The following is a 15,704-nucleotide window of genomic DNA, read 5'->3' on the forward strand; positions in this document are numbered from 1 at the left end:
TTAACTTTCAGCAATATATCTGAGGACAGCTATTGAAAAGCAAGTTTCATCTGCCAAGGCAAGTATAAAGAAGAACTCAGGTGGCCTCGTGCTTAAATGTCTGTGTATCTATTTATCATCTGCTAAGGTACAAACAGCTCATTATTACAACAACACCCACTGAAGACGAAAACAGCGTCCTTCACTCAGTCAATTCTAACCAGGAACCCGGTGTCTGGAAATACCAGTTTAACTTTGTTGAACATAAAAAGGAAAACCCAATCCTTTATCACAGACATTTATTTATTTTTTTTCTGTCAGGAAACCGTTTCCCACCCTCTCCATCAATACATGTCTACTACAGCTAACACACACGTACTAATAAATGTAATGGATTTGTTCTAATATAAACTCCCAAATTTTATAGCTTAAAGCTCCAAAATATAGTGTTTTACCATATATTTGGTTGGTGAGATTTCACGATAAAAGTGCAAGCGATAATTAAGGCTGTCACATTTTCTAGTATTACATTGTTAGTTACTATTTTATTTCTTCCTATTTTAAAACATACAGGAAAAAAATATGGTATTTGCTCTTGCTAATACAAATTTGTATGCCTGAATCCACTCTAGAACCAGCTAATGCAATTCCATGTCAGCATTTTGTAGATCTTGCTATTGCACTGATGGAGAAACTTCGGTTAGTCTGGAACTCAGCTGCTGAAATTTTGACAGACACCATGCATGAAAATCACATTACCCTGGTTGTAAAAAAGCTTCTCTGGCTACCTGTAAAGTACAGGATTAAGTGTAAAGTCCTAGTTATTAACTTACAAGTCCTTAAATTGACTTGGTTTTGAATACCTCAGAGACATTCTGGAACCATACATCCCCAGTCGTTTTCTTTGGTCTCAGTCAATTGGATTAGTTCTTTTTGGCTGAAGACATTGAGCTAGAGGGCATTTTTAGTGTTTGCTCTCTCCTTATGGAATTCATTAACCATGGAGGTCAGACCAGCTGACTCTCTAACATGCTCTAAATCTGAATTTAAGGTACACATTTTCAGATTGCTTATTAGGATGCATACAAGTTATGTGATCCTCTCTATTAGGTTTCTATAGTCTCGTCACAAAGGTACATAGCAGTCAGTGTCAGTATTTCAGAGCTAGAATTAGTCTTGTCTGAGGGTTATTTTCCTCTTATGCAATGCAAGAAAAAAAACGCTTTCTATTACAGCAAATTCTCTCAATACCTTGCAAGGATCCACAAAGAAGAAACCTGGCAGATGGAAGTGTAACACTCAGACAAGACACTCCTATTTTTAAAGCACAATCTAGAACAATACTTTCAGAAGGGACAACAGGTGAAATATAGAGAAAATCTCTTTAATTTTTTGAAGTCTTTTCAAGCGGTATGAACAGTTGCTTTTAAGATATTTATAACTGCTTTCCTTTTTCTTACCAGTACACTCTTAAAGAAGCTTCCTTAGTTTTAAGCTGGTCTCCAGAACAGTAAACAAGCATTGAATTCAGGCATTAGATTTAATTAAGCTCTAAACTAAATAATTAATAAGACTAGATCAGATCATAATTTTATTGTACTAACATTCTTATGAACCCCTGTGTGAAGTGATGCTATTTGCATTCCATAGAGGTACTGCAGGTGGACATATTCTAAATTATAAAACCAGAACAAACTTAAAAGCTTGACTAACAAGATGCACAGTCCAAAACTGTTTGATATGGCTCTCCCTCTGTGTCCTAGGCAAAATCCTTAGATACTTTCTGAGAGAGGATGATGCAACCAAAGGAGAGGCATGGATGTATATAATCCATGAATTTGCTCCCTATATTGGTATATCATATAGGGAACAATCCCCTATCAGCAGTGTATGAATAACTGTCCTGAGCTTGCATGCCTACAGTTATGGGTAGATGTCATCACTTTAAAAAATAAAAGCTGCTTCTAGAGACATGCAAGACAGATTGGTGAATTTGCCTGGTTTAAATTAGGCTGAGTGGTTCATGATGGTATAAGGAGGGGAAAGATATTTTAATAAAACCAGCCAAATCAAACCTTCCCTGCCCGATCGACTTTTCACAGAACAGGTTGACAGGGTATTAAAAGCTGTTCCATTGCATTCTGCATGTGAAAAGGGTGCCTAGCATCTAGATTTAATAGAGCCCTAAATAGCTATAGATAATTTATTCTAGTTATAGCTTTAAGTTCTGTTTTTCAGAGAATACGAGTCTTACAAAAATGGTTTCCATGCAAATCAAAACCAGCTGAAAGCTTGCCAAGGCCAAGATGTAATTTAAGATGGCATTTAAGCTGCTCTGTCTTTTCTGTCTCTAGAGATATCATCGTAAAATAAAAGAATTCATCAGGTAATGTTTTCTTCATTATTCAACTGCACAATTCTGAAGTGAAAAAGATAATTAGACATACAGTGCTGTCGACACATAGTTTATGAGGAGATTCAGATTAATTAGCTATGGTAAAAGGTTTTTATATAGTCATAATTAATTTATATTTCAAGAAAAAAGGCAAACAGACAGTACACAGATTTTAATATTTTTCTCCTCTGACAGATTTATCAAAGTAATTCTGAAGTTCTGTTGAACCCACTGCACTTCATTGTTACTTTATAAAACAGGAAAGAGAGATCTAACAGCATAACTAATGTTGACTTTTCTGGGAGTCAGACAGCTTAACACTCTCACACCACTTTGAAAAATGCACATTTTCTCTGCCAAACCAGCAAATGAACCACTGTGACTACCCACTACAACCCAACTGGATGAGGTGTTGAATTTACACTGAATCAGCAATGCAAACTTTGGATGTGTCACATAAATTGCCTTCCAAGTTTTATCATACTTACTTCTATCAAATTGGCCAAGGTCAAGATGTGATTATTCTGTATCTCATTTACTTTTGCATATTGAGTCTTAGCTAAAAGACTCAGACGTTTTGTTTTCAGAAACGTTAGCTCTAGATGGGTGCTCACACTCAAATCCGAACTCCCTAATGGACCTCACAGCCCTCATGTTGACTTACACCTTGGTTAACCTTGGAGTGAGCCAACCAAAGCAGCAGACAAAGGGATGGGTTGATGCAAACTTCAGACTTTCCACTGTGGGTAGAAGAAATCCAAATTGTCCAAACCACATGGTACAGGAAAACTGAGCCTATATTCAGTCACAGTTAACAAAGACAAAGGAACTGCTTCTGTAAATGACTGCAGAGATTAATTTAAGGCAAATAAGAAAACCTCACTGATCTCTGAGACAATCTTTAAACTGCATCACTGCCTTTTCAGGTATGGTAGTCATAGCATCTAAATAATTTAGCAAATTACCGATATAAAGTAACTTGGCTCAAAGATGTTTTCTGAAACAGCAGGATTATGAATTCCTGTTTGGATATGAGGCTGAAGGGACAAGAACACGTGCAATCACCAGATACCGATCAGAGATTGCTATTCACCTCCTTTAAGCACTTATTCTGAGAGAGATTTAGAGGAAAAGCCTCCTCTTGGGACGTACTTCAACAACCACTGGAGACGGTAGAAAGTCTTTCCAATATAATTTGGCTCGGTCCTTTGAAAATGTTCAGGTGGCACTTCAGCTGTGAGCAGAATCAGAAGGACTGCCAAAAAAATTGTGTCATCCCCTGTTTCAGCAAGAACCGTAGTGATAAAAATTAGCGTTAAAATCCTAATCTGCAGCATCCCAAGTACTGTCCGTTCAATTTCTGGTTAAGCTTATTTGATGCAGTATATTACTCAGAATGATTTGGAGCTATAAGAAGTGTTACAATAGTGAAGATTCCTGAATAAATAATTCTCAATTAAGTGTTAGCACCTAATTATATTAACTTATAGTAATTACTGATTCAATTACGAAATTGAAGATTAACCTGAAAATGCAGACTGGCTAATTTATTTTTATGATAGCTATTCATTAATAGCACATGTAGTTGGTCTTCTCTGGGCACAAGCAAGGCAAGGGTTATTTTCTGACCAGAAAACCTACCAAATTGTGTCTGAAACAATATTACATTTTATTATTTTATAATCTCGTGTATCCTGCACAGCAATAGCAGAAGAAACAGACAGAACTTGATATTTGTCATTTTTTTTTTCCCAGTCAAAATTTGCATGGGGTGTTTCACATCAGAATTTGACTTTTATAGTAAGTAAAAACAAAACAGAACATTTACTAATGTAATTGTGTTTGTATTTTGTCTTGGCAAAAGTAGAGTTAGAGATTGTTTTATGGCTCACATTTGGGTAGAGGGGAGAATAGGTTCAACCGCCAATCTAAATGGTTTTAGTTAAGTACTTAGGAAAAGCTTTTGAATATTAATAACAGTGAGGTGGGGGAATTGGTTGTCCAAATTTGTTGTGAAACTTTGAAGATCTTTAAGAACAGTGTAGAAAGAGTAAGGTGAAGATGACATAGGTAAAACTTCCTTTGGGTCAACTAGATGAACTCCTGAAATTCCTTCTAGACCTCATATTTTATGAAAGTGTGTAAAATAAGAATTTAAGTGTTTGACCTCTCATATAATCTCATGATTATATATTTTTTAAGTGTAATAAAATATAAGAAATTGAAAATTAACATTTTTAGAATATTTAGCATAGCAGAATAACTGCTAACTTTCCACATTCCATGACTAACAAGAGAGTTTTTTCTCACATATTTATACCTTAAAATAATATCGCTAAAAATGTAAGAGCTTGCCTTGGAATCTTAAACAGGTGATTTCTCCCTAATTGTGTTACTTAGAATAAATATCGCGAGTCTAAACTACAAAGATACCATGCTGTATTTGTATGTAGCGCGTGTCACATATTTAAGAAGTAACAAAGCAGTAAAGATTACTTCACGTGTACAGATTATGTATTATTTGTTAGTGTGTCACTTCCAGTATTCTTTCTTTTCCAAGTGAAAGTATAAAAAACATGTGATTAGCTATGACAATTTATGTGTTAGCTTTTACCCAGATAAATGTCAGATTTAGATAATCCTACGGGATCTATGCTTCAAATGCTTAGAAGCATGACTCTGGAAGTTTAAGAAAATATATACATACATATTATTGAGATTAGTATACCCAATATTACAGTCCTGCAATAATAATGTATGGGGCAGGATTGAGTTTAGCAACCATCTCCAAACATTTCCTACGTGAATTACTGGAAGCCAAGTGTATGGTAAAGTGAGTGGATTATTCAGTACAGAAGACCATTAAATATATAATTTCTCTCTAATCCATCTTGTTCCTACCCTATAAATATACATATATGTAATAACATACATATATATAGATAGATTTATATATACACTTTTCAATCTCATGAGAAAGTGTATTTGTAACTTTCAGGAATATAAAATATAGTGTACGTGGCTTCCAAGAGCGACTGTTCTTTTGAGGAAGACATGAATAATTCCTTTTTTTTTTTTTCTTTTTTTTTTTTTTTTTCCCAATGCATGGGTTTTTGGACAGCTAATTAGCTTTTTCTCTCCTATTCAATTTTGTTTATATTTTTCTCATTTTAAGTACCAAACAACTATACAGTGTTCCGACAAATAAGCTTCATTATGAATACCAGTGACTTAAATGGAGAATTAAAGGTTTTGCAAAGCCCTAAGAAATGGTTACATTCAATTTTTTTTATTTTTTTTTCCCTGTCAATTGTTGACAATTGGCCCTGACAATTATTTATTTATTTATTTATTTATTTTGGTCTTGCTTTTCCCATCACAGCCTGGAACTGGAAAGGTATAAAAGATGTAAAGATGATGAAAAAAGTGGAGGAAAAAAAAAATTGAAATTCTTTGCACAACCTCAGAGAGTTTCATTTGAGTTTTGGATAAAGATGGATTGTTTCACATTTAAACAGAAACTTGACACTACCCAACCTAAAAACAAACAAACAAACAAACAAACAAGTTATATAGATGTTCACTGTCTTAGTAACACTTTCATCCTGCTTTCTCACTTCATGACCCATTTACTCCACGCTTCCATTATTTCCAAAAGACTTAATTTATTACCCTACACCTTCACAAACACAACTTAAGAATTTATTTTTTTTTCTCACGACTAAGAAGTTGAGTGCAAGCTGAGTGCATGAAATGTGTGTAGGAGACGAAATCAAGCTTTCCAATATGAAACAGAATTTGACATTGGATGTGCAGAAAAAGCAGTGTGAACAGCAAGGTTAACGTGTGTACTTGAGTCTTCCTTTTCCCGATGCTGCTGGTTAACTCCCAAATACAATTAAACACCTGTCTGCCAAATAAGCACAGCTGCATAGATCTTCCTGCTGATCCAACCATCTGCAGAATGCAGCAGCCAGTTGAAGAAATCACTTGCATTCTTAAGAAAAAATACTTAGTTTGCCAAATGCTGTCTGCAACTCAAAAGAGGCATCCATTCTTTGGCCTTCATGATTTACAGCACTGGATTCAATTTGAGAAAAAAAAATGGCAAATTTTCATTTGCCCTAAATGGACAGCCAGTTTCAGTTTTTCTGAGGTTCATTAAGGTTCTGATGCAAACCAGACTGTTTTTTATTCATGCACCAAAACAGACAGGCTTGAAGAATCAGCCCCACTGATATCTAATGATAATGAATCTCGTTCAACCCTCTAAATATACACACCAATTACTTTACATTTTGCACAAACTAGGCTATCCCAAAGAATCCCAATGTGTTTTGCAAATATAATCAACATCAGGGCATGTCAACTTCCACTACAACCATTGTACTAAAATAATCAGCACTTGCCAATATGGTGTAAATGTTTAAAACAAAAGTGAAGTATTAGTTATCTGTCTAGGGGGCAAAGAACATTGTTTAACTTGGTATTGCTCAAGACTGAACACTGGGGTTTACAATCCAGTTCTTATTATCGCATTCCCATGGCATCTTGAATGGTTAGTGTCCTTCAGCTGCATTATGCATGATAATGTTTGGTTGGGTGACTACATCAGAATGAAGGGTGCTACACAGTGACTAAGTGTGGGGTTTTTAGGAGAGTTCAGGTATTCTCCCAAATCCTCATTTGTTATAGTTAAAAGCAAAGCAATTTGGGGGTAGGAGTAGGTAGGCTGGCTGCAGCATCTACAGCATCCAGTGACTGCTCACACTGTGTCCTTACTGATTTTAGCTTTTAGGGGATTATTAGGAATCTAGCTATGGGCAGTCCTCTGGGTATCACTTGGCATATTCCTCACATACTGCCTAAGGTGAAATGAGTTGGCTGTTGTATGCCGAGTCCCAGAATCTTGGAAGAAACTCAGGCTGGTCACTCAGGCTCTCCATATGCGCTGATACCATAGTAACCCAACAAAGACTATTGCAGGATACACTAAGGCATCTTAAACACAGCACAAGGCTTTAAAACTAGAATTCATAATGATGTTATGGTTCAGGAATTTTATTTTGTAAAACAATAAATTGTGTTTACTTTCCCTGGCTATAAAGGAGGAAGGGAGAATTCCTGGGTTGCTCAAAAAATGTAAAGCAGGATCAGCAGCACAAGATGTTGAAGTAGCAACGTTTCCCTGAGAAGCAGCCAACTTAGAAGTGGAATATGGATTAGTGTCAGCAGCAGCAGCAGCAAGAGCTGCACAGGCAGTCTGATGGGGCACTTTCCTTGCACATCATTCTGCGGCTGTACAGCTGAGCCACTCAGAAAATCACAGCTGAAAAATTTTGTCCAGAACTATCAAGCAGATTTGCACCCTCTCTACACTCTGAATTTTACAGGTTACTGAATAAAGATGAATGAATATCTTATATAGCAGGTATAATTTTGATCTTCATAAAATAAACATGTAGTTCCACCACTGTACACAGAAATAGCACGAACTAGAGTTTGATGTGCCATACAGTATCTTTGCAGAAGTCTGTAATCTCGTTGGATGAGGAAAATAAAAGCTCTTTTTAACCAATCCACTCAATCTTTTCTTCAAATTCTGTTTTAACTGTGAAAACTGCACCTGGAAAGTCTCTAACATGTTCATATATAACTGGGAAACGATTAATTTAATTTTTAACATGTGATTTTGTGATTACCTAAATAGCCTAATCAATTGTAAACTAACAAGAAATATGTTAGAAATCAGTCTTACACAATTAATTCAGCAGTAGCATTAACTTCTGTCTCCATATTTAACTGGCTGTATTCAACAAACACTCAGGGAGGTCACGTATCTACTTCCCTTGGTTGAAATTGGCCAGTAAGTTTAAAAACCATGAAGGCATTGATTACGGGATGACTGATAGTCTGACTGCAATCATCATTTTCCTTAAGAAAAACAAAAGACCAACCAGTTTTTATACTGTAAAGTTTTTCAAGTGGCAAAAGATGCTTAAATTTAAGTTGCACAAGCTCAATAATGTGTTTTGTAGATTTTAAAACATTCTGGGTAAGCACTGGGCAAATTTACATCCAGAAATTCTGGAAGTCTCAGTTTACCTTCTAAGATGTCTCAAGGCAGGCACCTGAAATAGCAAGTACCAAAAGAGACAGCAGACTTTTGAAAATATAAGCTTCTGTTTCCAAACCACAGGGTGTTATTATTCTTACCAACTTTCAGACATGAAAAAGCCTTAGTTATTCACCACACATACTCAAAACCACATCAAGTTTCTTTGCTCTTGTTTAGATTGAGCTGGTTTCTCAGTGTCTTCATTTCTGTCACTTGAGGCTGCCCATATGTGTCCTTTTGTGTTCATTATTAACATTCAAAAAAAGTTGCAGAATTCAAAATAATAAGTGAGTTTTATCTCTAGTATTTACCATTTATCTCTAGTATTTACCATTATATTAGCATGAAAAGCCCTCCCTGCTATCTAAGGAGTTGGCAATTCCTAGTTTCATAAAAGACTTCTGAATATTGAGGACCTTCTTGTGTTCTCCTTCTGCTTAAAGGGAAATAGTTTTCTAGAAAACTATGAAGAGCATTGGTTTATGAGATTTTAAGGTACAGGCACAGTATGAGATTGGTCCTTATTCATAGACTGTCCATTCCACAGTATACCATGGCTTTTAGGATGTAACATGTCCTGGGAGTAGGTGAAAAATAAGACAATGACTAACTTTAATACTAACAAACAGCTCTGACCAGAAAGTTCCTCTACACTAGTGGATTATTTATTTATGCTACTGGGAGACATGTCAAACTTTTTATCCCCATCCTACAGATGGAAACACTGAAGAAACAAGACTATATGGCTTAACAAATCTGTGGGTGGTATCCATACCAGAAGCAGGAGTTCATAAATTCTAAATCAGTTCTTAGGCTACCGGCCAGTCATCTCAAATTGTGATCATGAGCACTAGTAAAAGTAAAATTGTCCATACAGTCCTAATAACTATGCATTTAAATTACAATTTGTTATTAAATTTAATCTGAATTCCGTATGTGTAATAAAATGTAGGTCTGCCCCAAATATGTTTATTATAGCAGACTGCAATTTTTAATTTCCTGACACTGTGGATGGTTATTGTGATCCCTATGTCTTTTAATATGCCCTAAAGATGAGTGATTCAAGATGAAAAAATCCATGAACCATAGGCAACCTCTTCATACATACTCTCTGTGCTATTCATTTCCTAAGGACTGTTCTATATGAGGGAAATTCTCTATATTCTATGTACACTGTAGAAGGATAGATCTCTTTTCCATCTGCTACGTTCCCCCCACCTCTAAATGGTACTCCCCCTGTTGGTATAATCAAAAGATGGCCATTTGTCCACAAAAATATAATAAATGTCTAATTCATATATTTCATTCTATATTTTCAGCAAAATACACAAAAATTGAACATAATTGTTAGATATTCTTAAAAAAGGAATTAGGCCTTAACAGTTAGCTACCTTATTTTTTTCTAATATTCAACAAACTCTAAGAAAATCTCTTTTTATACAATCTTTTGGATATGTCATTTGCTATTTATATTTGATGGCCTTAAGGAAAAAAAAAGTTACAAAAAGGTATTAATGCAAGTAGATAATAAAGCTGCATTCTATAAATCTATAGCAGCTTACAGTAATCATTAAAGCATGCAAAACTCTTTCATCTATTCAAAAATATGCAGTGCACAGAATGCCTGCTAAGGTGCATGACAAGTCAGAGTTAAATATATATTAATAAATGAATTAGCTTCATAAATAATAGCCATAATGACATTTTAGGAGACAATAAGTCTGAGGATTGTCAGAAAATGGTTGATGTATGAGCTTCACGTCTCAGTGATTCTTCAAAATGAATAGGCTTTGCGAGATAGTTCAGACCCACGACCAGCCTATTTCCTTGAATAATTTACTTGTTGTCAATTTGTACAGCCACATTACACATGCAAATTGTGCTGCCTGTGCAAACACCACTTGGAGATGATAAAAACAAATTTACGAAGGCTATAGAGGAAGGATTTATTTCACTTTCTCGCCCAGGTCAAGCAATACATGTATCTGACGATTGTGTGTACCCAATTTTGTTGTAATTATATCAGCAAATTATTCTTTATAATCTTATTATTTTTAGCAGTCTCCTTGTGCTTGGGATAATTAGCTTTCTTCACTCAGTGTAAAAACAATTCAACTTGCCAGCTAGGCAGGGCACAGCTCCATTATCTGTTTTGGGTTTAAATTTATTCCCTATATTCTTGGACACTTTGTGTAAATTAAAAATTTCATAGTCCCTAATACTGTACACGCTGTTCATTCAGTGATGAATTAAGGTCCCTAAACCTCTACGTTTGCTATTAGATATCTCACCCACTTTATATGTTAATCTGTGCTAATGAATTCCACAACCCCTAGCCACAGCGAGATGACTAAAATTATTACCACTTACAGAGATATGCCTTTTTCATTTAAAGTTCAATTCAAATTGCTCCCATAAACAGTCTGCCACACAAAGATACCTCCTTTAAAGAAGAGTTACTTACCTGTAAGTAGAGTTCTCTGAAGGTAGTATTATCTTTGGATACACATTCCTCAGACACGTGGCCTCTGGTTTGTGGCACGGGGGAGTGGATCCACCCCTTGATAGTTAAGACTTTTTCCTTAAGGCACTTCATTACCTCTGCAGCTCCTGGGCCTCAAGGGTTATTCGTGCCAGATCCTGGCAACATAACTGCCCGTTGCCTTCTCGGTAGGCCTTGAACCTGGCTGAGGAGCCAAGAGGCTCTTCGGAGAAGAGGCTGTGGTGCCGACAGAATGCCTGCACAGCAGCTTTGTACTGAACAAGTTTCAGGCAAGTGCTCTCCCTCTCAAAACAGCCACCTACAATCCTTACATTCATGGGAAGAGTAATAAACCCTGTGAAACAAACAGAAGTCTACAGGCAGCTTACCTGTGTAGCACAGCTGTAGTCGCTTGGGCATCAGCTTGCCCATGGTGCAGCTTCGTGAACCTCGCAGACAGTCCGGATACACAACCACAATTTTGCTACTCTGAAACTCGTAAATTACTCATTTAAACATTACAGTTTCCCCAATAAAGGAAAATAGCAATACCCTCTGCTGAACAATTGTGCTTCAAACCAGTAGAGGGCATTGTTATGCGTACGGCCTAAATAGGTTTGTTACTTTTGCTTGAAAAGTCAGATGTTTTTATATAAAGGAAACAATAGCAGATTTCAAATACTCTTCAGAGTAGCAAAACTAGTCCTTCAAAGTTAAATCAGTGCAAAATAAAACTAAAAAGATCAAGATTTTCATAATACTTTTTAATTATATAGACCTTTATTGAAGTACAAATACAAAACTAATTAATTTTGAACAAATGGCCTTGAAAAGTAAATAAAACTGAGTTGTTTGCTCCACAAACCAGAACAAGGAGAGGTAAAGTGACTTGCTTCAATGCCATATCTGAGTGCAACATGAAGGAACTCCTAGCTGTAAGTCTCACTATTACGCTTCTAAATCATGTTTAAGTTAATACACAAAGGAAAACTCTTGAAGAAGTCAAGCAAACTGCTTTCTGACTCTTCTTGGATAAAAACAATCAGGTTATAAATATTTCTTTTAGTGATATGACAGAAGAGTGCTTCTCTTCTATTGATGGAGCAGAGTAAATGTGTCCAGGACTTCAGTACAGTATACAGGGCTCGCGTCCATTACAACAAAATTGGAACTGATGTGGTTGGATCCCTGAGATTTGTCCTATAACAGGAGAAGACCCTAAAATAAGGGTGATATCTTCATTGTAGTGAAATACATGACTGCGGGTCGCATAGAAACATATGCTATATTCAAAGTAACTCATGTAGTTGTGGCAACACAGGAGTCAGGTCAGGAAGCAGCCATCAGGTCCCAAGGAGACAAAGAAGTGCTATGGCACTTAACAAGAGCGGACATTCAGGCCCTCATTGCCCTGCCACTGCAAGTACCCAAACAAGTCAGCTCAGGGTTAGGAGGTACTTCTACAACACTTGTGTTCAGTGCACTGTTCCCCATCCACAGCTTCAGTATCACCGCTTTCAAAGCCAAATCTGACCTGCTATCAAATTAGTTCCTGGACTGTCATAGTATTCAACAGCAGCATTCGGAATTAATACACCCAATTTATAGGACTGAAAGCTGTGGTATCTTCATGACTAGAGCAGATATCCCTAACTGAGGGGAAGGTAGCATCTGTTATGAATGCGGGCCCATCGAAAGCAGGCCTGACAGTTTTGGCCTTCCAATTCAGTCAGCAGACAGTCTCTGTCAATGCCCTGAACAGTCCAAGTGGGATTGAAACCTTCAGAGGTTATGACTGCTGAGAAAGGCTGATGAAAGCTGTGGAAGCATTTTAAATTGTACCTTTGAGGAAATAAGCTGAAAATATTTTGTTCATTTCTCACAGGAAGACTGTGGTTAGGATGATAACTGAACGTAGATCATCCAAGCCAATTTTTCTTCATTTTCCTTCAGAATAGTATTCTTTGTTACATCCTTTTCCATTTTTTGCTTAGTATCCTTGGGACCATGGGAATGAGAATGTAACAGGACTTGGGCCTTAGATCGACTGACTAGTGACAGTGCCTAGTACTAACTGAATGCCTGTGCTGCCAATTTGTGCTCTTTGTGCTCTCTGCGGCACACTCTTGGCCTAATCCAAAACTAAATGAAGCCAATGAAAATCTTTCCACCAACTTTAACAGGCTTCCGATCAGGGCTCAGGCAAGGGCTTGTGTGGGTTAAAGTCTTACGTTCGATGAGGTAAAGAAAGCTCGTGTTACAAAACATCATTGCTACTTAGAATATATACTATAGAATATTTACTAATATACTTTAATGTACTGTCTTAGATAACATTCTTTGGAGATTTCCATTAATATTCTCTATGATGGTTCTTGTAATGTTTGTTTAGCAAGAATTAATTTGGTTCTTATATGGCACAGTATGTGAAAAAAACCTCTTTAATCCTTTTAACTGACTTTAAATGCTCATTTGAATATAATTATTTAAAGGATTAATAAAAAGTATTTTTAAGTTAGCTACGAATTAAAAGTTTGGGAAAAAAACAGAGGTTATTTTATTGTCTTTACATCTCTTTTTAAAATCATATTAATTTTCCTTTCCAATACTATTTTATTGTATTAAAATATAATCATGCTAGAAAAAATTCTCATTATGTTAGCAAAAATGAATACAAGGTAGATAGTATACTAACACAATGACAGTAATCTGCTAATACAATAAGGCCTTCCTATTATGTTTAAACAAGAATTCAGTTCTTGATCATTTTTGACATGTTTCCAAAACAGTGTCTCAAAAGGATAAGAAGTAACATATTTCCATGCTTAAGGAAAAGTTTTTGATGTCCTCATTTAATGCTAAAAACAAGAATCAGTTAATAATGCATAAATTATGTTGTAGCAAATTCTATTTCTGTATTAGGAAACCATTTGCATATACTTTGTGGAAATAAGCATGGATATGATTACTTATGATTAGCTAACCAAGGCTTCCAGCATGTGTCTGAGAAAATAGTTCAGGCTTCCACTGTGTCATGAAGTCCAACAGTCCATGCTCCAGCCAGACTGAAGGAGAGAATTTCAATCTCGGAACCTGCCCTGGGAAACAGGCAGCTACATGGGTGTTAGCTCTTCTGATATTTGACAAATTTGACTACTGTTGTTAAAGTTACTCATTAAGAGAGTGGTCCAGAAAGACCCGAAGCAATACCAAGTTCTGTAGATCATAATATTTTTTACCCAGAAACTATCAGAACATTCCCTTTCTGTGCTGCTACAGAAGGTGTGGATAATTCTTCTATCCAGGCTTCTACAGCCTAGAGGATATTTTATGTCCCATGCACAAGTACTGGGTATGGTGCACACTGCAAAGGTGGTGGTACTTTGAGACGCCATCCAAACACTTCCCAAAGGAGTACAAATTGCACCTGAAGCACAGACCGGTTTTCTGAAATAATACAGGATTCCTATTCTCAAGCAAATTTGCTTGAGACTACCTCATCATGAGACTACCTCAGGACAGCATGGACTAAAAGTACCGTAGTGCTATAGACTAATTTTTGGTTACTCCACAGTAACAATAGAAAAACCAGCCCAGAGAGCTTCTGTGATCAGCTCCTGAGTAGACCATCAATTTTTCCATACAGAGATTCTTGTAGCAGGAACCTGATATTCCTGTTGCCAAAAGACAATACATCTGACCATATTAAATATCAATTCTTATTAGAGAACCTAAACTATAATGATTGGGACTCAAAGTATCATCTGTAAATATCCAACATCAGATCAGAAGGTGAACACAAGGAACACAGAAATATAGAAAATTGCCTAGAACCTGGCAATTCATAGAGATCCTGAAACATTCAAATTACACTTGATATTATAACTAATTGCAGTAGGCCTTCCTTCAAGTAATTTTTAATAACAGCATCAAAATATTTAACCTATAGCTTCTGTGTTGGACTAATTTGGTGTTCTATAGGAATTTCAGAGGCATGGCTTGTTTCATTCATAATAGTCATTGTTGGCAAGTCCCCAGGATGGGAATTTAAGTGAGAAAGGAAGTTAGATCAGCAAACCAAAAGGCAGTAAATCAGATGATTTGAATATTTGTTAGACAGAAAACTGGCACAAGAATCTTCCTCACTGAATTCAACACTGAAGCAATTTTTCAACACAGTATCAGCCTTCACAAAGTTTGAGGTAGGGACCTGGGTGTTGGTCACAAGGCAGTGCTCCCTTCTCCTTTCCTTGCCCACATAAAAAGACCCTGTACGCATTGTTTCAACAGCAGCAGCAGCAGCAACAACTAAACCAACCATTTTAATACAAATGCTTCCGGACTGCTGAATGCCAGGCAGGAGCTCTTTCCAGATCTTTTCTTATAGAAGAACCTGTGAGAATTCAGAATTTGTTGTGGGAAAACCAGTGAATATTCTGAAATCCAGCTTTTTAAATTATATTATTTCACTTGTGTGGACTACTTCTGTCAAAGTGTGTGCCAGAAATTGGATTGTGGATACCAAATTAGGAGCACAACTTTTAGATACAAATTGTGTCATGAAACGAAGCTTACCCTTTAAAAATGTATCCCTTACAAACATGTAAATTTACAGGTCATAAAGATGCCCCTAACCTTTCAATTTTTGGAGGGTTCTAAAATTAGTTCAAACTAAGGAAATATGATGCAGCCTAATGGTCTAACATCTAGGTAGAACAAATGGTAAATGA

The sequence above is a fragment of the Cygnus atratus genome, chromosome 7, assembly GCF_013377495.2.
Source record: "Cygnus atratus isolate AKBS03 ecotype Queensland, Australia chromosome 7, CAtr_DNAZoo_HiC_assembly, whole genome shotgun sequence".
Taxonomy (NCBI): Eukaryota; Metazoa; Chordata; class Aves; order Anseriformes; family Anatidae; genus Cygnus; species Cygnus atratus.